This window comes from Sturnus vulgaris, chromosome 1, assembly GCF_052056855.1.
Source record: "Sturnus vulgaris isolate bStuVul1 chromosome 1, bStuVul1.hap1, whole genome shotgun sequence".
Classification (NCBI taxonomy): domain Eukaryota; kingdom Metazoa; phylum Chordata; class Aves; order Passeriformes; family Sturnidae; genus Sturnus; species Sturnus vulgaris.
Genome location: NC_142243.1, coordinates 66,948,436 through 66,967,932, shown reverse-complemented (window position 1 = coordinate 66,967,932; position 19,497 = coordinate 66,948,436). Strand labels below are relative to the sequence as shown.

General features: G+C 39.1%; 1 long non-coding RNA gene across 2 annotated transcripts in view; it reads right to left on the bottom strand.

The window, feature by feature from the left end:
• Positions 1–14,093, bottom strand: part of LOC148225273 (uncharacterized) — a 120,566-nt gene extending 106,473 nt beyond the window's left edge. The window contains exon 1 of one of the 2 annotated variants that reach the window (XR_015805098.1): positions 13,797–14,093. This is a non-coding gene — a long non-coding RNA (uncharacterized LOC148225273). The remainder of the gene's footprint in view (positions 1–13,796) is intronic. The other variant, XR_015805095.1, reaches the window with a different exon arrangement.
• Between the last annotated feature and the right edge of the window lie 5,404 nt (positions 14,094–19,497).

Sequence of the window (19,497 nt, the reverse complement as noted above, 5' to 3'; positions counted from 1 at the left end):
TGAGGAAAGGAAAGAAAAAAAGGGGGATGAAAATGGAAAGAAAAAGGTTTAGGTAGAAGAAATCACATCACAGAAAGAACGGACCATTTGTAAATTAAAAACCCAATAATACTCAGCAAAGGGAGATTTTGCTTGGGTTTATTAAGTATCTGATTTCTTACAGAGAATATCCAGTTTCCACTGAAAACAAAGGGATGTTCATACATTAATTCCAATGGAAATTTGGATAAGGCCCTTGAATAAACTAGGAATAAACAGTTATTTTGACAATCTTGAGAAATTGGAGGGAATGCTTTAAAAAAAAAACCAAAACACAAAAAAAAGCCCCACAAAAAAACCCCAGATTGCTTTTATTTCCTTGCCCAGCCCTTTGCAGTCCAGCAGAAAAGATGCCAAGTTGCACAAAGTCCTGTTCCATTCTCCTTTTTCGGCCTAAAGACTCTTTGACCTCCAAACTCCAAACAAAAAGGATGCATCCCAAACAAAGAAAATTCTATAGAGTCATTCATGGCATTTCACACAATAAAACTCCAAGCATAAAAATAGCACTAAATTAAAGGATAGCAAGTGCCTTTACATTCATATATTTCCCTTACTTAGTGATATGTGCCACAAGATCCTACACATTGATTCATTCCATGAAGAATGCACAGTCTTAAAGATAAACCACATTTGACATGTTCAATCAAACAGCACATTTGAAAAATGGCCTGCCAGACACAGCTCTCAATGAAATTAATGAAGATATTATAGAAAAATTTGGCATTAAAGAGACCTTGAAAATCATCCAGTCTCTACCCCCCTGCCATGGGAGGAGACACCTTCCACTAGACCAGGTTGGTCAAAGCCTCATCCAACCTGACCTTGAACACTTTTCAGAGATGGGACATCTACAGCTTCTCTGGGCAACCTGTTCCAGTGTCTCACCATCCTCATAGTGAAGACTCTCTTGCTAATAACTAATCTAAAACTACCCTCTTTCAGTTTAAAACCATATTTCTTGATCTGTCACTAAACCTTGGTTAATAATCCCTCTCCAACTCCCTTCTAGGCACTTGTTGGAACCAATACTGTAAGGCTGCTCTAAGGTCTCCCTGGAAGTTTTTCTTTGGTTTTTTTCCTCCTCCAGGCTGAACAATCCCAGCTCCCTCAGTCTGTCCTCACAGGAGAGGTGCTCCAGCCCAATCTGCAGTGAAGAAACAGCCTGTTTCATGGTAACAGACCTGTTCCACACTAACAGGGCACAGAGTCCTCAAGCACACAGCTGAATCAGAAGCCAGACAAAAATTGAATCCTGACGCAGATAGACACAACAATAGCAGTGTGAATACCAGAATACACCTCAGTAAATGATCCTGCCTTCTCTTTTAATTCTCCTTGCAAGCCACAGTCACCTGCCATTACCTGCTTGTGGCACAAGCTCTTTCACTATCGGGCAGCTGCAATCACCAGTGGTCATCCCTCAAAGCTGAATGAACACCAGGACAAGCACCCACACTACAAAGGCTTAGACACTATTTTAGCTATCAGACTGCAAAGGTAATAACAATGTAGAAGCAACTGCATGGACTTCCTAAGTCTTTGGGAGTCTTACTTCTCTGAAATGCTTTTTGCAGCTGGAGTACTACACAAACATACAGGGGAAAAGGCAATGGAGCTTGTCCCAAAGAAGTTTCATTTTAGAGAATCGAAACAGACAAAACCCAAGTGGCACAGAGAAAGAGGAACCTGGAAGTATGAGGGGAGACACCAGCAAACTAGCTGCTGACAAGTCTGATAGCTCAATTTTAATGTTTTTGTTTCTTCTTGTGTTTAGATTTAATGGGCATAAACAAAAAAGAAAGTATCAAGCCGTGGATATGTACATGAAGAACTCTTCCTAAATGGCACAGTGTGGAAGGAAACATGGACATTTATTCAATCTTTAATGTGAAGGATGCAGAAGCTGACACTGTGGACCATAGAAAAGCAAAAGCATTTTACTTTAGTAGCAAATAAGAGGCGGTTAAAAAACTGGCAGAAACACCTTGGGAATGAAGATTAAACTTACATACAACACGAAAATGAGAAACAGATGCAGAAAAAGGAATGACTTGGACAAAAATACAGGATAGCAAAGTGATTTTTAATATTATGAACTTACATGTATTTTTTTAGATTGTTTTCTTGCATATTATATTTCATTATATATGTTCTAGTTTTTTTATTAACTTATAATTACTGAATCAGAAAGTTTTAATTCAACTGCTCTGAAAAAAAGAAAGCACATAGTTGCATTTATTTATGTTTCCTTTATTATGAAAACTTTTACAGCTTAGTTTTTGTAACTGTGTGATTTTGTATACTGAACATTTTCCATGACTGACAGAGAAATGGGAGCTGAAGGAGAACAGGTGTTTCTGTTTCCAGCAATCCCCCCAAATCTTCACCTATTTGCATATTATAGCAAAAGTGTTCCCATCTCCACGGGAACAAATGTACTTTAAGAACTCTTCTTGCAAATCCATGCCTGAATTTTTCATTGTTTTAGCAACATGAGGAATGAGCAGAATTAGCTCCAGTTTCTTTAATGAATAAGGTCCTTCATTCATGCTTTTCACGGTACAATATAAGGAACTTTAAAAGTTTCAATCAATAGCTTGGTCAAGCAAGCAAATCTGAACCCTGATATTAACAACTCAACCTTCTGAAACTAATGAGTCATATTATACCTTGCAGAAATTGTGGTTCACTTCCCCTAAAAAGGTAATCTGAGGTTGGTCAAGTCATTTGAAATCAAAAAGCAGAAATAAATGCATATGAGTTTTTAGAAAATAGACACTGCACAACATAACAGGCTTTGCATATTTTAGATAATTGAGCTGCTCCATGGCTACTGTTGTGCCCTCACACTGCACTGTAAACACAGTTTTGGCACCTAAATGAAGGAACACGTGGGACAAAAGTATAGAAAAAGTAGATTGAATAATCTATGGTCAGGTTAAGCCTATTGTAACAGAAAAGTTTGTCCAGCACCTTCTGGTGCAAGTTGGAACAATCTTCATGTTTTTATACTTCACAAGTGGGATTACATACAAGTTGAGTACTAGTATTTTTATTAAAAACACTCAAATTAGGCAACAACAAATTTTACAAGTTTGTTCAAATTTCAGCATTATGCTTTGCATTTTAAATTTTAAAAATATGATAAAAGCAAAAAATAATCAATTCTTTTTCATCAGTTTTTAGTCTTACAAACACTTCAAGTTTCCTGAAAAATAAATGGAAGTTTTAATTTCTTGTCAAATAACTGTATTCAAAACATCATATCTTTTGCCATTTTAAAGTTCAGCTGACAAACATAAAACCTGTTCAATTCAGTTTAAATTCCCTCTCCAAATTTGGTAACAGCCAACAAACAAACAAACAAAGTTATTCAAATAGCTATGTAAGTCCAAAACATTCTGAATTAACAACTGCCTTTACTCACTTTGCAGAGATCATCCCATTTACAGTACTTTTCCTTTGTTTCTGAAACTGATTATCTCCATATATCTGTATCAGATTAAAAATGGTGTAACAAACACCACAGCCAAAATAACAGTCTGACCAGCTCACTCTTTCTCTGGTCTGAATGGTTTCAGTGGGCTTTCTAAAATAAATAAAGAATGAGATCATATTTTCCTTTACACTCCTTACATTGGACACTCTACAAGAGACAAACTGCTTTAAACCAACAGAAAAAAGAGCTAAGATCATATTTGATAAAAATTTTAGTGAAATTTACATCTACTGATGACCGAAAAAGAGTAAGAATGGTAAGCTGAGTTTTATCTTCTTCAGTTCTGCCACTATATAATCATATTTCTTTTCTACAGGCAGGTTCTGTGTCTTGTGTCCTATTGCTTGAGAAGTTTATCATTTAGGTGACCAAATACTGCTGTCCTTAAGAAAGTACTTGAGGCCATATATCACCTTGAGTACACTTTTTGGAAGCCAGAAGTCCATGCCACAGAATGGGACTACATGATAGCACAGCTACTCTCAGCAGGAGAAAGAGGTTACCAAACTGGAAGTAGGTTGTGGATTGTGACCCACAGGGTTTCTGGCTACATTTTTAAATTCAGAGTCAGATTCCCTCTCCATGCACAGGACACTACACAGGCATAGGCATTAGATCCTCTTACCAGGTAAAAAGGAGCCACCATCCCATGAGTCCTCATTTTCTGCTTGGAGCCCTGAAAATGTCTGTGGGCACGTCCAATATCCTAATGGCTTCTGATGTCAAACATATGGGAATAATGCAGTCAAATCCACATCAAAAACTGAGAGGACCCAGATGTTCTGGGGTCCCCCAGGGAGCCTCAAAGTTCAGTCATTTATAAACTTCCCATACCAAGATATTTTTCACAAGAGAAATCTGTTCAGATGAAGATGCCTGAATGATTGTTTGTGGAAAGCCAAAACTACAGCTGCCACACACAGGGATAAGCACACCAACTGCAAATAATAAAAGGGATATCTGACCCAGCAAGTGGGGTAACAGCAGATATTTGGGGTCATTAGCACTAAGCAGCACCATTCACACACAAAGCAGCTGACTTATGACATCCAAATCAATATATTCACAACTCATAACAACACACTATTCATTCTTCTGAACTAGAGAATGATATTCAAAAAAGCTCAGATCCTTCTCCCATACTCAGTTGGAGACCATGAATTATTTAATTTCTTGGTTGCCTTTGTGTGTGTAGCAGGGGGACCTAGTTTTCTTTTGGCTTGACAGTTATATCATGTTGTATTTTTCTCTCCCAAAGCCTTCATGCAGCTTTTGATGTGAAAGCTTAGCTTTCTGTAGACAACTGCTATTTCAAATTAAAAGCTGCATGAGTTGTTGACAATATAAGACTTTATATTTAATTCTGCCTGCATAGTTCACAAAACGTCTATTTCTATCATTCATTCCATGTTACTTCATAGAGAAGATTACTATTGCAGCATACACCCATCAAAGCCATCTTTCTCATCAACAAAACGTTGTTTGTAGCAGCCACACATCAATGAAATTTCTTCAAGCCTGTGACTGTTGCTTTTTCATAATTATATTTTCTAATCCCCCTTTACACACGAGAGCTCAATTCACTTCCTGGTACAATGCATTAGCATCCTCTTCAAATCCATTAGCAGTACCACAAGAATCACAGCATCTCTCCCTCTTCAAAATAGTATGTTATTAAGTTACCATACAGCAGGCTGAAGACTATGAATATTTTAAGTCCCCTGTCTGTACCAAAGCAGAGAAATCAATCCCAGTCTTTTACCATATTGGCAACATTTTAAGACGCACTTATGGGCTTTGTTAAACTTGTGTTTCTGGCACAAAAAATATATGGTATATTTAATAAAGATATTTAATACACAGTATGATGGCAACAGTATAATCTCTCTGGTCATTTTCAGCCCATAACACTCAATAATGGGTAACCACAGTCTACCACACAGCTAAGCCAGGCCCAATATTCCAAACACATTCAGTAAAGAAAAACAAATTAATTTAATGAGCTGCTGTTAGGAATATTAGGTGTCAATGATATTATCAAAACAACTAGTAGGATGTTTCAAAATGTTTCATAGAGTCTATAAGCGAGTTGACATACTACAGACCCTTTGGATTTTGTTTTGTCCCATTCCCAAAAAAATAACATTTGTTTTGAGGCATTTTCCTGAATCAGTTGTCATATGTTCGTACAAAAACTCATTTAGCCTTTTTGAGTCAATGGTAAAATCTGCAGTTACAATCAATGGGGCAAAAAACATGGATTACCCTGATTTGCACCCTTTGCAAGCAGAGGTCCAAAACAAGGCTAAAAACCTGATGTCTAGCACAAGGGCAGCAGATGCAGTTAATTAATTCCCAGCTCTCACACGGTCCACCAGCAACAAAACCCAGAACTTTTTCAAAAGCATCAGCAGAAAAGAGCCCTCTTCTAGAGATTTTCCATGCCAGAAATCCAGGTGGGTTTACATATGGGTTTTGAAATTTCTTGGGTGGCATATGGAGCCTCTGTGTTTCAATCTAAGAGCTCTGATTCAACAAAAAAACCCCATGCAACAGCAGCCAGCTCTTAATGCTATTCTAATGTATACCCTTGCAATGATTTTGAGGCATTTTGCTTACAAGTAGCCCATCTCCCAGTGCAAAGAGTGCCAGTGGAGCCAGAGTAGGGTATGCGAGCAGAGAGCAGAACAGGAACTGATGCCACAGCATAGATTTGCCCTTTCATTTTATCCTCTCCACTCCAAACCCAAGGCTTATTTCATTTCACCAGCTTTTCTAGCATGAGCTAGCTTTTATTTTTATTCATTCTACTACCACTTTCACTATTTCACATGCCACATTTTGTCATCTTCATGCTGCACCCAGGAAATGCCTCTAAAAAGCTTAGAACAACAGTGAAGAAAATGCCCGACCAGTAAGTAATTCTATACAAAAGGTTTATGCAAGATAACTTTCACTCTCAGACACAGAAACATTTTTTCTGAGTGGTGGCCTTTTCTTCTCGGTTTTACAGCCAGCATACTTGAAGCAAATTAAGGGTGAGGAATTTCCCATCATTAGACCATTTTCCTCTGACTGAATTTGAACCCTTCAGACTTCCAGCAGTTTGCAATACCCATTAGGCTACAGCTATGGGTCTGGTATGCCTTAGGTTCCTACAGAACAGCAATGCCTCTGATGCAGAAGAGGACTGTTATCAAAACAGATGCTGACGTACAAAAATCAGCAGGAATTCCTCAACTAAGAATAGCCAAAAGCTCTCTCATAGAAAAACTGCCTTTCTTGAGCAGTCTATATCCTTCTTTGGACTACAACCATTAGAGCCCCAAAAATAAATAGGATCAGTCATTTATTCATTCATTTTACTTAGATATTAAAGTAATCTACATCATATCTGAAATTGTATCTGACACAAAAGTAAGGATTTTTGCAGCACTGTGTGAAGGTTCTGTCCTATCGTCAGCAAATTTGCAGACTATCAGTCAGGAAAATCAGCCATGGGCCAAAAGACATAAACCACTGACTAAATAACCGGAATAGAAATATGATGTCAGGATTTAGGGGATTGAGTCACTCTTTCATTACATTTGAATTAATTTCCCCAAATTCTGAGAGTACTGGTTGCAAAGGGTTTCTATTTATCACCTCTAATTTACTATTACAAAATGCACATGATTCAGTGGTGTCTGCTGAGAAAGCGTGCGAGCAAGTAATCAGCAGTGCAGTTCCCAATAATCAGCCAGATCAGCCTCCATCAACAGTGCTGCTCCCCATAATCAGCCAGTTCACCCCCCATTAAAGTACAGAAAGTAAAGCTCCTCATCAAATTCCATGCTTTCCTCCCATTTCTCTTCTGCAGGGCCGGGATGAGACAGCAGCCACAGCATGAGACCGTAATCTCACTAGTTAGCATTAACAATAATAAATATGCAAAAAACCCCTCTTTCCACTCTTATCAGTATAAGGCATATAGAATTCAAAGATAGTCCTGTTATTAAAGCCATAATGTATTACAAAAGAGTGAAACAGGGAAAGAGTTGGAAGCAGCATGGAACAATCCAGTGGTGACTCGCAGTAGGAGTTATCAAAGCTTAGCAGGTGAATCAGCTACCCAAATCAGGTAACTGAGTTTGGTCAGAAAAAAACCTTTTTGTATCCAGGTACTGCAATGATTCATAAATAATTTGGTAAAGCACAACCTTTTGGTGTACACACTGCCTTTGTGTGTTTACTCAGCAGGCATATTTGCTTTCACATGTAGGTATGTTTTGCTCTCAGAAGAGAAGTTGCTAGTTTTGCAGCTTTAAAATATTTTGTGACTCTTTGTTGTGTGAAAGAGATTCACTTAATGGGTGAGACCAGCTCTGCCATAATTCATAACTTGCAGTGGTTTGGCAAGAATCAAAGCAATCACCCTGGAACTGAGTTTGGTCTGAGAACTTCATGAAAGTCTGCCTTTCACAATGTTGCAGTATCATGAATACCGGAGTCCTTTCCTCTGAGAACACAACCCTCTCTATTAACATTGGCTAACGAAGCATTTGTTCATTGCAATAAGACTGAGAAATAGGTCACCATTATACAAAGAGGGAAAAGTGAGGCCTGAAATGGTCTGTCAGCATTTTAGGCATAAAAGACCAAATACTTTACAGAGAAGGTCAGTAGAGTGGCTCTCATTTACTAAGTTTACTGAACCACTCCACTATACCTAGACAGATTTTTCACACCTAGCTAACCAGATGACTCTGACAAGATTACCACCATGCATTCACTTTTCAGCTGCACAGCACCTGTATAACAAACTTTACCAATGGACCAAGTGTTCATGTGCTTCACATACCCAAAAAAATGTGACACATTCAGGGTGTATCAGGTGGACTCTGTGTGTGTGTCCGTGCAACTTCAGATACAGATGCAGCACTGGCACACTAGGCAGCATAATTTAAGTGTTCAACATGACAGATTCAGAATTTTCAATCTTACATGTAGAGCAGTCGATTCAAAATGCAGAGAAAGTTCTGCCCTAGTTTAATTGTTCACTCAGAGTCTGGCCACTTCCATGTCTTTTTCACTCACTCCTTTTCTGGCCTTTTTTTTCCTATTACAAGCTCCATGAAGCAGGCACCACCTGTTGGTTTGGGTTCCTGACATGCAAGACAAGGAGCTATGGCTCATCTGAGCATTTACTGAAACAGTAAAACAATAGGAATGAAGTACAAAGCTGACAGAAATCACTTTGCCTTGTGATCGCTCAACGGGACTCAGGTGTCTGCCTCACTCTCATCACAAGTTACACAAGACACCCAACTGCCTACGTGCAGGTGTCACGGGCTGTTCCACATGTCAAACATAGTGATGTCTGTAGGTGTCACAGCATCCTACCTACCTCTCCCAGATAACATGCCCATCCCATGCACCCAGTGCTGTATTTCACAGACCCATGCAGGTGGCTCAGATCCCCTTGGACATCACCATTCATGGCTAGGCAATAGACACTGCTGGAATATTGCCATTCAGGTACATCAGAAAAGCATGAGAGAGATCCTTCAGAATCCTTTCTAGTAGTGTGCTAGTAACTTATTTCCACTTGTTTCCCCTTATTTGGGATGCAAGGGAAATAGCATTTAATTAACACTATATTTCAAATCATTATTCAAACCTTACTAGTTGTTAAGTCCTTTGAAGAAGAAATGAGCCAGGTAAACATTAGTGTCACTACTTCCTCCAGGTCTTACTTTCAGTAGACCATGGCTTGGTAAACAAGAACTATTGTACCTATTCTGACTCTTTCAAAACACAAAGGCAGACATTGAGTTACAAATCTTTTGAAAGTATTTAGACATCCAACCACTCTGTGTTCCACGCTCTGGAAATCTCAGGCCTCCTTGAAGTTGTGGTTATTGATCACCCATTGTGCTGACAAATGATTTGTAGATATGTGCTGCAAGTCAGATCAGGGTTAAAAATAAACACTCCCTTTCAGAGGACAACTTCAACCAGCTCACTGAACAGATTAACAGTCCATGGCCCGACAAATAGTTGTATCAGCACAACTGACAGTGCAGGAGCTGGGGTTTGGGGGTGGGACTGAGCAACTGCAGCTTGTATGCCTCAAGTTTCAATCTCCTCTTCAAGTTAGGTAAGCTTTGAGCATATCTGAAAGCATCTGGCTCCTGGTTCTTTACAAAAATGTGCAGTTTTTTCCAAGTGAATTAGCAAATTATGAAACCAAAGAAAACTTCTCAGAGCGTGATTGCAGCAAATAGCATGAATGCATTAACATGGTATTTCCAATGAAAAGGAACACTGTGATTAACGGCATTCTGCATGAATCATATGAGTCTGGTAAAAGGAAAATTAATAAAATTAAGTCTTGGATTCTTTTCCCTCTCTCCCTCTTATTTCTGTATCATTTTCTCACAAAATATAAAGTAGGTAGGATATACTGAAAGTTAAAAAGATTAATATTATAAAATAGGTGAAGTTTCTGGAAGTTTATCATCCTTTTGCACATACTAAAGAACATTAGCTTTCAAGGAAATACAAACCGCCTTTCTGTGCCCTTTGAACTTAATTGAACTTAAATGAGTGTAACTATGAAGATACAATATAGGAGGATTCGTTTTCCACAGGTTCATTTATTAGCAGCATGCTGCAATTATCAACAAGGTGAATCAATAAGCATGAAGTACACTGGGCTGCCTATGTCTGACTAATACAGAACCAGTCCTCTTACACTCAGAGCCAAGGAATGCCATGCTGCTGCTCAGGTCTTCAACTCGGTGTCCTACATCAGTGCCAAAAACATCCACTCCTTGCAAAATAGATGACTTATTCAAAACCAGTTTGTTAACTTGCAAATTCCTGTGTTAGAGGGGGAGTTTTCAAAGCAGAGCTAAGGATTCCATGCCTTTGCCAACAAACACTGTAGCAAGTGGGAATTTGTCTCATTAATTTTGGTGGCTTTGTTTCAGGTCCTTAATAATGAGAGGACTTATTCTATCTTCAGTTAAGATACAGATCACTTTAGTCATCATGATCTGGCTAAATGGTAAGAGCTATAATGCATTAGTAGTGTAGTAGTTCACCCACTCTTTTAGACCAGCAACAAGAGACATTCTTACTTATCCAGAAAGCCACCACAAAACGTTCTCTGGAAACTGCCATGCACATGTGATTTGATCTTAGAAGCGGTCCTGAAGGAACAATGACAATGATATTAAATAATTACTTTATACTTCAGTCACACACTCCAGTAATGCTTAAAAAAAAGGTAAGTCTATCCCAGCACCCATTTCAATATTTGTACAACTATGTCCAGCCTCCTAATTTTCCCTTAGCTCTGGTCATGCACACAGTATTGTGGTAAGGGATTTCATTTACAGGACTTGCACAAGCTGGAGGGCCACACCAAGACACAAATAGCACCCCCAGCTTGTGTGGGGTTTTCCTTGCAGTCCAGCTACAGCGAGGGAAGGTAGGACAGGAGCAACTGTTCAGGCTCTAGGGAGAAAGGCTAAGCATGAGCACAGCAGTTTTTTCTCTAGAGACCACCAACAGGATGTGAGGAACTGGAATGAAGAAGCAGCAGGAGAACTTTGGATCAAGCATTAGGAGAAGGTCCCTTACTGAGACGTAGTTCAGTCACTGGAACAGGACCCTCAGCAAAGGGGTCATGGCAACAAACCTGCCAGAGTTCAAAGAACATCTGAATGATATTCTTAGCCAGTGGATTAGTTCTGTGAGGAGCAGGGTGTTGAACTCAAGGATCCTTATGGATTCCTTCCAGCTTGGTATATCCTACAATTTAATTATTAACTCAGGTTTCCTGATGTGACCTGTAAGTTTGTTCATTCACTGCAGAAGACAAGCTTCTCTAGGCTAAGGTTAAGCACTGACAATTGACTTGAAGTATCTGATTTTCTCATTAGGGTTTTGTATATGTTAAAATGAAGGAAATATTTACTCCAAAAATAATGGAAAAGGAGGCTAAGTGTGTCATAAAATTAGTCCTTTGGTTAGTTGGTCACAGCTCCTCCATCCTACTAGAAATATACACCACAGTCACTACATGATACAGGTCTACATATACTCCTGGTCCTGAATGGGAGCACTGTTCATTGCAATCACAAACCATAACAAGTTACAAACATTCCCAAGTTGTAAGAGACCTTTCTGAGTAATGTTAGCTTCCTTCTTCCAAAGATCAAGTCATGTTCTGTAGTCTTCCCTACCAGTTCATAGGCAGTGGTAGCCAAATATAACCAAAAGTTGACATCACATTCTTTAAGAGCTTTAGTACCAAACTGGGAAGTCAGTCTGCACCTCTCTCGGCTTTTATGTTGTGATGTCCTTACAAACATTTGTTGAGGCAAAATTCTCACATGTGAAGGGATATATACATATTCTTGAACCAAATCCAAGCAACTGTATCCCCAGCCTAAATAAATCAGCTAATTAAAACTAAATCTCAAAGACTCCTTATTCTTCTTCCTCACCTTTTAAAAAATAACATCAGAAAGTGTATCAGATGTTTTGAGAAGTGTTTGGGGCATTTTATGAAAGAGGCAAATCACTGAATTTGTACCAAATGTAATTTTACAGCAGATTTCCACAGAAGCCTATCAAATGTAAAGTTTAACATCAGCCACTTATGATATGTGAGTTACCCTGCTCCCAGAGGATACACTAGAGAAGGCATTGATGCTAATTAAATATTCACTTCTTTGCAGCATTAAGTTCAAAAGCAGAAAGAGTTTTCTGCTAACATATTGGCAGTAGACCATGTTAGAGAATTGAATGGATTTTAAATAAAATCCTGCTATTTCAATGCCTTTGCACTGTAGTTGCCTTACAATGGTCAATACAGAGTTTGGTAAGTCTATATCATATTAGTTATATTGTAAATAGAACAACCGGCTCTGAAGCTCTTATTTTTTTAATGAGCTTAGAGAATCCCATCAAATATCAGCTAGACCATGAAAAAATGGGACAAAAAAAAATGAACAAAACCCCACAAGTATCTTAACCATGATATCTGCATCGGGACTTCATAGAAGAATGCTTGGGATACTTAGACAAAGCCTATTCAAAGTGTTTGACTATTTTGGGGTCTGTTTTACTCTTCTGAGGCAGTCTTGTCTCAAGGTAGTTTATTCCTTATTATTATTTTTTGTTGTATTGCATAACTTTCCAATTTGTTCTGAAAAAAACAAATAAACTTCATACATTTACAGTATATATATTTTCATAATTCTGACTTTGACCTTCATTATACATCTAGCAAGTGAGGCACAAAAACATAAACCTGCACTAAGAACAAGTAACAATTTAACAAGTAACAAATGGTCCTGACTTCAGTATAGATGAAAGTCAAAATTTAAAAAAGTCAAAAGCCTGAAGAAAAATCCCAATAACCAAAAATTTTATTTTTGTTTTTCCCATTTTAACGGTCTTTCAGCTTCTGCTGAGATAATGTTTATATAAGTAAAACTGGAGCTTTATAGTATGAAAATGTCATTGTAAGACATTTTGACAGTTCAAATCCTTCCCCTCACACACACTGAAAAATTTTCATTTTGAAAAAGCTATCCAATAAGCCTGTTCACACAGCAATGCATAGTTTGGGAGAGCAGCCATTTCTGTATGATAAAAAATTTTCTTAATCAGTGTGGGGGCAAAAAGTCATATGTGCCAGACTGTCAAACAGAAGGGCATATAAAATGCCCTTAACTTACAGATGAAAGACAGCTCCATAATATCTCACCAAATCTAGCAGTTATCAATATCTTAAACAAACTAATCTGGGATGGAGTGTCTATTACCAACTGCCTGAAAATAAAGGCTTCTCACTCAGATCCCTGTTATTCCCCATGCAATATTTGTCTCGAATTTCTGGCAATGCAAAGCTTTTTAAATACCCACAGCACCACATATTCTAGAGGCAGACCTCTCCAGTTTCACTCCTTACAGAGGAGGCTCCTATTGTGTCCATCGCACACCTCGCTGCTTTATCTCCCCCAGCTCCAGGGCCGGCAGCACAATGCTGCCAGCAATCAGGTGGATGCAGCTGTGTCTGGCACAGGGCTTCCCAGGAGAGCCAGACCCTGGACCAGGGAACACCAGCCTCCCAACAGCACTCTGCACATCCAGCCCTGATGAAAGGCAGACTCTTCCTGGCTGCAGCTCATTTGTGTCATATAATCCAGTGCAGGAGAACAGGGAAGAAAAGGATGGGACAGGCAAGACCACTTACAGTCATATAAGCTGGCAGGCAGAGCTTCACATTCCAGGCCAGGAAAAACCCGTGAAGCCTCTGTATGACTCCATCAGCCACGCGTGAATGTGCAGGGTAGGTGAGGAATGCTACACCTCCCTGCTGCAGATACCTGAGCAGCCAGTGTGAAGCACTCCCGCAGCGTTCCACACGTTCCATTTTTCCTCTTCTCGGTCTATTCGTGCCCATCGACTTTTAAATGCTGCTTATTTGCTATTTTCTCAATAACAATACATAGATTCTTACTGCAAAACTTACAAGTTTGGTGTTTTTTTGAAAAAAGGTATGAATTTCTATGGAGAAGCTACTGCTTTGACTTTATCATCATGGCCACTTCACAGACCTGACAAGAAAGCAGAGTCACCTTTTTAATAGATGCATTGAAATTCTATCACTGCAGTGAGCTCATAAACTGTTTCAAAGCCATGCACACAGAAGAGGACAGAACCTTTCAGAAAATCATGATCTCCTTAATGGATGTAACAAAATACAGCAAATGCAAGCAGCCACAAAGCAAAGTACCCATTCCTTACAGTTCTGCTTATATATCAGACTTGCAAAAAGTTGCCATCTAGATGCAAATATAAGATTATTGCCAAACAAGGCTTTACATAGTCAGGCTTTAATCTAGTTGAGGAGTTTGCACCTATATCCATCTACATAATCTAGGTATCCATATATAATTTAGACTGTCCCAGACTTGCAACTACCTACAAAATTCCAGCAAGCAACACTGTAAACCACAGTTCAGCATGCTCAGAAAACAACGTGAAAGGACAAATTAAAGAAAGAGATTATTTCTGCTCTACCTGCTTAAATGCTAATAAAGGCTTGTAGTAATGAAACTTTCCTGCTTTAAAGAAATTGGACACACACATTCTGTACCAAACCTCAGTACCAGCACTGATTCTGAAAATGGAGGATAATGCAGTCTCTTCCATGTAGTCAATGTTAAAAATCATAAGTACCTTAAAATATCTGATAAACAGTATACAGCTCACACATGCTCAGACAGTAGGCTGGTTAATATTTTATGGTTTATCTGATAAAGTTAACAAAAGAATTTAAGTTGGAGTGGAGGCATACACTGAATATTTCATCACCTTCTTAATTGCAGAATACAGACAAGACTTTTTTTCCCCTTTGGGACAAATAAATGTTAAGTTATTACTGATGGGAATCAGTTTGGCAATTAGGTTAAATCCAACTGAAACCAACCAGAATTTGAGTGCTGAAAACATCACAGAGCTAAAACATATTCAGCCAACTCTATTAATTTACATGATGAAGCAGAAATGTTGATAGCAAAGCTTGTGTAACTCAGCAAGCTGAGGTTACATTAACACACAAGAAAACACTGCTTTGTGCTTTTTTCTTAGAGTTAATTTGCAGTTTTCAGGAGCTGTTATTCTTTTGCACAGCAGACAATATGATATACCTAAGGCTTTTCATTCCGACTTCTGATTTAAAGGTCTTCAGCTTGTGCTACAGACCTTAGCCTTGAAGCCAAGTGCAAATTAGCTTCAAATCAATGAAGCTGATTAAAGCTTCATTGTGACTGAGCCCTTTAATAGAAGGAGAAGTGGGGGATGGTAAAGACCCACTTGAACATGGCAAAAGAGCTGCCTCTCAACTTGGAACATATGTAATGCTTTTCAGCTCCACTTTACCCTGACAAAACCATGAAGGGTTTAAGGCCATTTACCTGCTGACAGGCTAAAACCAAAGTCCCAATTCAGTGGGAAAGGCCAAGAATCAGATGTTGCTAGGCAAGCCAAAAGTAAAAGCTTGCTTTCAAAAATAGTGGCGGGGGGGAGAAAAGAGGGGCAAAGCCAGGAGGTAGACATCAAAATATCTCTCCACAATGGAGACAAGGAAGAAACTTCCCACCTTCTCTTCTGCTGTAGAAGTATTTTTGGGTAGTGGGGTTTTTTTTGTTTTGTCTTGGTGTGTTTGTTTTTAGTTTTTTATTTTTAACATAGAAGGAACTATTTAGAGAAGGAAGTTGTAGGCAAGATGGTGCTATGAAAGGAACTAGTTGTTTTATGGAGTTCCACGCTCAGAATAAGCCACCTGTCTCCGGGGGCTTGCTCTCTCTCAGAATGCAGACAACCTACCAGATTCACCTTTAAGAGACAATGACAGTACCAAACGGGAGCAGAGGAAGATCCTTACACTGCTTTGAATACCACCGTGGGAATCCACATTACACAAATGTTGGGATTGCTTTACTTTCTTTCCTTGTCCTCTAGTACAGCACAAAAATATGTAACTTTATCCAAAAGATTTCCTTCTACATACACATTTGAGAATCTTTACAAAACATTGAAATATAGAAATAACATCACATTCCAAGATGCTGAAATTCACTTCTCTCAGACTACATAATTCTCAGTGTTTTGCTAAATTACACACAGAGCACCAAGATAAATCTCATCACACCATCCTGCTTGAAATCTTAGCCTTGAAGGTAAATTTCTCCTCTGATGGCAACTTAGTCATCCCAAGTCCCTCAAGTTCTTCTCTTTCACCTCCAGACATAAAATAAGAGACAACAATACTGAAATTCCTGAGACTGTAAGGTGCTGCAAGAGGGAAATAAAGTTGCAATGCATTGAAAAGTTAAAAATTATAATACAAGTAGCAACAATCATTCTTAAAATAAAAAAAGCCTTAATATTAGAGAAGAGGATTAACAATACAGCCCAGTGTTTGACAAATGGTTATCTGAGAAAATGAAGTCATGCAAGGAAAGTGATCCTGGATAGCTTGCTTGGTATGCAAAGTTAACCTTTTAAGTTAGCTCTACTTCACTTACTCTTCCCTGATCTATTATACAATCACTCTGAGCAGATGCCAGTTTAGCTCTAGCACCACACTCTATAAACTTCAAGTCAGTCACAATAAATGATAGTGTGTGGTTATAAAATATTAAAAATCTGTTACAAAGATTCACTCGCTCACAACTCATTTTTTGGAAGATAAATCTAACAGGTAAATTCAGACTCAAGATTAAAAGCTGAAATTCTCTCAGGGCAGAGTTCAACACACGGACACTCTACCAGTTGCAGTGCCCAATTCCCTGATGTTATCACCTGTATTTTGTGTACAGAAGTCCTTAAACTAGATTATGGTCCATTTTCATGAGTTATGAAAAACATTTGGGAGCACAAACTTTTCAAATGGCTATCACAACTCACTCATGAACTAGCTCTCTTGATTACTCTGGAGTATAAGCATTCAGCAACGTTGATGGGAGACCATTTGTTAGGGCACTTCAATATGAAGGCTGAATTCTCACACTGCCTCACTTCAGGCAAATCCACCAAGCCAGTCCTCAGGCCATCATAACTTGTGTAAAGCAGCAGATTGCTCTGGGTCTCCAAAGGCATATTGTCAAGTTGACTATGTTTATCTTTGTTTAAAGCAAGGATTTAAATCTCTACAGAGCCACACAACAGTAGATTATCTTCTTATAATCACAGAATGGCTTGGTTTGGAAGGGACCTATAAGATCACGTATTTGTAATCTCCCTGCTGGAGACAGGGACACCTTCCACTACATCAGGTTGTTCAGATCTCCATCCAGCCTGTTCCTGAACACTTCCAGGGATGGGGCATCCATAGCTTCTCTGGGCAGCCTGTTCCAGAGCCTCACCATCCTCACAGCAAAGAATTTCAGCCTAATATCTGATCTAGACCTACTGTCTTCCAGTTTGAATTAATTCCCCTTGTCCTGCCACTATATGCTCTTGTATAAAATCCCTTTCATCTTTCTTGTAGGCTCCCTCCAAGTACTGGAAGGCCACAATTTGCTCACCCCAAAGTCTTCTCTTCTTTGGGCTGAAGAAATCAAAATCTCCCAGCCTTTCCTCATAGAAGAGGTGTTTCATCCCTCTAATTTTCTTGTTGGCCTCCTCTGGATTTGCTCCAGCAGGTCCTGTCCTTCCTGTGCTGGGACCCCAGAGGTGGATGCAGGGTTCCAGATGGGTCTCACCAGAACAGAGCAGAGAGTCAGAATCCTCACCTTCACCTTGCTGACCACACTGCTTTGGATGCAAACCAGGACACATTTGGCTTTCTGGGGCTGTGAGTGCACACTACTGGGCCATGTCCAGCCTCTCATCCACCAGCGCCCCCAGTTCGCCCTTCTAATCCTTCCACCCTGGATTTTAGTAATAAGACATCTACACTGCATATGGAGAAAGAAACATTTACTCTTCTCTACACAATGCTTTTCTTTGGCCAATCTACACATCATCCAGGATGAGAAGCAAGTTTTCATCATTAATTGGCCACAGTAAAATATACTTTGATTGGCAGCAGTGCACCTCTGACTGAATAAACAGTTACAGATGACAGTAGTCAACCATCTCATACCTAAAAGTCCAACAAGAGACCCAGTGCAGATACACTCACACTATCAATTTACGATTTTAATTTCTGGTCAGCAAGTTGGCAGTTTCCTTTCAGAAAATGCTTGGGCATTTCTAGTTTGGTTTAGGTTTTTTATTATCTATTATAAAACATCAAACTCTGAAACACCAAAATTAATGCTTGTTACCTCATTTCCATATTGTGTTAGTGGACATCAAGTATTTTAAGTTCCACACTATCACAGATTTGACCAGATTAGCAATAAAATCCTACTATAAGTGATGAGAAATCAACTTCACTAGTAGATGTTTCCCCTTTACACATTCCACATTTTGGTTTTTTTTATTCTAATACACTAACATCAGCTGGTGGTCTGTGAGTTAACATTTACCATATCCTTTAAAAACTTTTAACACAGAATCTTTCATCCAAATCTTTCATAATTGGAATTCACTTTATTACTCAGAAAATATATTTTGGTATTTGAACAAGCTGAGTATCAGCACTAGGACCTGGGGGAAATGGACAACTGTTCTGAGTGGGAAAAGGCAGGAGCTGAACTGATTTTTACCTACCAAAATTGCGACAGACATCTCTCAAAGCCTTCAAGACTACTGAGCCAAAGCAATTGTTCTACTTAATGCTGATATCTGTACGTCAGGCACCATAAATTGACAATTTGCTCTCAATGCTTCCTGTAATAGGAAACAGACAGATTTATGGGAGTCAGTTTTCTGATCCATCCGTAGCTGCTCTTGGCATGGGACTTGGAGACCTCATTTCACTTCTAGCTGCACTCCACACGAGCTTCAGAAATCAGCACCTTTAGTCCTCTCTTTACAGTCTTGGAACAGCCTCTGCCACGAGGCAGTAGAGCAGACAGAAGGACTGGTACAGCTGCAGGGCTCCAGACACAGCTTGTTCAGCTATCTCTACTAGGACAAACCTGTTGTGCCACTCGGGCTCACACCTAGTAACTTCTGATCCCTCTGTCCCAAGAAATGCAGAATACTGCAGAACACGGCTTTTAATGACTGCATCTGAGCTGCTACAGACAAGACTTGTAGAGACCACTGGTTCAGGGCATTTTAGCACTAGATGTCCTGAATTAAAACAAATGTCAAGTGCCCATAATTAAAGACTCCCAGATAATTCGAGAAATACATTTAAGTCCAAGAAAGATTACTAGATGCTGCCTCACACTTCACAACACAGGCAGATCAAATTGAGTTTCAGAGAGCCTTCAACACAGACAGCTAAACACTCCTAAACAGTACTTACCTGCTACCAAGACAGGCACTGC